Source organism: Danio aesculapii, chromosome 10, assembly GCF_903798145.1.
Source record: "Danio aesculapii chromosome 10, fDanAes4.1, whole genome shotgun sequence".
In the NCBI taxonomy this organism is placed as follows: Eukaryota; Metazoa; Chordata; class Actinopteri; order Cypriniformes; family Danionidae; genus Danio; species Danio aesculapii.
In genome coordinates this window covers 43,996,371-43,998,870 of record NC_079444.1, presented here as the reverse complement: position 1 = coordinate 43,998,870, position 2,500 = coordinate 43,996,371, and the positions used below count along the sequence as shown (strand labels likewise).

The 2,500-nt window shown below is 41.6% G+C and overlaps 1 protein-coding gene across 3 annotated transcripts in view; it reads left to right on the top strand.

Annotated features, from left to right (window-relative positions):
* The window catches only part of mctp1b (multiple C2 domains, transmembrane 1b), an 84,439-nt gene that overhangs the window by 64,364 nt on the left and 17,575 nt on the right, over positions 1 to 2,500 (top strand). The gene's annotated exons all lie outside the window — the stretch shown is intronic.

The following is a 2,500-nucleotide window of genomic DNA, read 5'->3' as shown; positions in this document are numbered from 1 at the left end:
TTGCCTCACAGCAAGAACGCTGCTGGTCCAGCATCCTGCCGGGCCGGTTGGCGTTTCAGTGCAGAGTTTGCATGTTCTCCACGTGTTCACGTGGGTTTTCCCCAGTTTCCTCCTATCATCCAAAGATATACACCATAGCCAATCGACTAATCCAAATTATCATCTAAGATAAACCTTAGTTTACATTTCCCACACGTCGATAAGCAGGGGAGTTCTCGAGACCTACCTGAGCTTGAACTCCCCTCTCACCCTTCTAACGTGAGAGACCCCCGGGCTCAAGGACATTACGAGCTCAGGGCTCTCTCTCGGGACAGCATGCCAATTAAGCTTTATCGATCATCAGCTAAGTGTGAACTCTTGAAATGGCTCTGATGTGTGTCTCCACCTCGGCAGCGTCAGATAAACAGCACAGTGACAGACATGAAAGAAGCAGATCTCACGTAACGTTTGTGAGAAATACTACAGTAAGAACTTTCCCAATGATTATTTCAGGAGACTCTTTCAATTTCACACTTAGATAATGCTCAAGTATGATAGCAGGTTTGGCATGCTGTCCTGGGAGAGAACTCTGAGCTCAGTGATAGATGAGCCCAAGGTTCCCGCCTGGTCAATGAGCATTAGGAGGAATACAAGATCAGGTATTTCTCGAGAGCCCCTGAGTTAGTTTTTTACCTATACTTTGGTTAAAATGGTGGTTATAATTGATTTAGTATGTATGCATTAAGTGCATTTAACTTATTACAATTTGCTTATGTACATGTTTTTAGTACATGTAGGAGGAAACCGGAGTACCTGGGAAAACCCACGCGAACATGCAAACTCCGAGCAAAGATAGTATCAATTTGCTCAATTATAACTTGAACCATTGGCCCGCTGTGAGGCAGCTGCACCAGCCACTGAGCCGCCGTGTCGCCCAATCCTAGAATTGAGGAGGAGGGAGAAGGGATGTATGGGGATGGTGGGTCCAGATACGAAAATAGGGAATGAGGTTTAGGCAGGATATTTATAGTAATTTTGGAATGTTTCGATAGGCTAGCTAATGATTAGTGATAAGGATCAGCTGTAGTCGATCATATCACATGCTCCTCTCGAAATTAGTTTGTGAAAATTCACTTGATGTATTTGTTGTAGAGTTAATTCAAGCCTTTCTGCAACGATGAGTTACACATAATGTTGTTACAATGTTCACACACACAAACACACACACACACACACACACACACACACATCTTTAACTTTGCACAGCAAATGTGACAGGATACGTGTTAATATCTACTGCTGTATAAATATCTGTTATGTTAATGTACAAAATAAACCTGATTTAATGTCCAAAACCCGGGACTGAAGCGTCTTCTTTTATAATTATTCTGACACGCAGCTGTGGTGATGAATTACAGCGATTTTACTATCTTTATTATAAACATGCACTGTTTTACAAACATTTTAAACTTGTAAAACTCATTCTTGAGGTGCTGATGATCACAGAGAGCTGAACAGATCTTTTAATCCCGGTTGCTTTGCGCACATCCTGTCTTGTTGCTATGATTATATGTGTTACTACAGCAACATGTTAATACGCGGCTGTCAATCAATTCGTTGGGCGGGGAAACCGCACTCCTATGCCACGTTGTGGTCGGCTTCGAAATGGGAGAGATTTGGATCGCATTTTAACGTCATGAAATTTAAAAATATATATATTATTCATAATAATATTGAGCTTAAAAAAATATTAAAAACTGCTTTTATTCTAGTCAGAATAAAGAGTAAATATTAAAAATATTAAAGGAAATACTGGGCGTCACGTTGATCCAGTGGGTAGCACGATCACCTCACAGCGAGAAGGTTACCGGTTTGAGTCCCAGCTGGGTCAGTTGGTGTTTTTGTGTGGAGTTTGCATGTTCTCCCCATGTTGGTGTGGGTTTCCTCCGGGTGCTCCGGTTTCTTCCACAGTCCAAACACATGCGCTATAGGGGAATTGGGTAAGCTAAAAATTGTTTGTAGTGTATGTGTGTGAATGAGTGTGTGTGGACGTTTCCCAGTGCTGGGCTGCAGCTGGAAGGGCATCCGCTGCGTAAAACATATTCTGGATAAGTTGGCGGTTCATTCCGCTGTGGCAACCCCGGATTAATAAAGGGATTAAGCTAAAAAGAAAATGAATAAAGATTTGATTGAAAAATTTTACCACAATTTGGGTTTATCCATATTTGACCCAAAGTACGACAGCCAAGCATATTTTAGAGTGACGCCTTTGCCCCAAAGCAACTTACAATTGAGTAGACATTCAGCGATTTAACAAGAAGAGGCAATACATACTAAAATGTGTTGATTATACAGAGGAACTGTTAGTGCTCAGATAATTAAGTGCTAGAGTTAAGAAAAGGAGAGAGTGTTTCTACAGGTGGTTTGTCAGGCCCACTCACCAGTTTGAGGCTCACTTCATAAATGCACAATGTTTGTTTTTAGAGATATGGAGTGACTGCATGAAAGTGTCTGGTGCAAA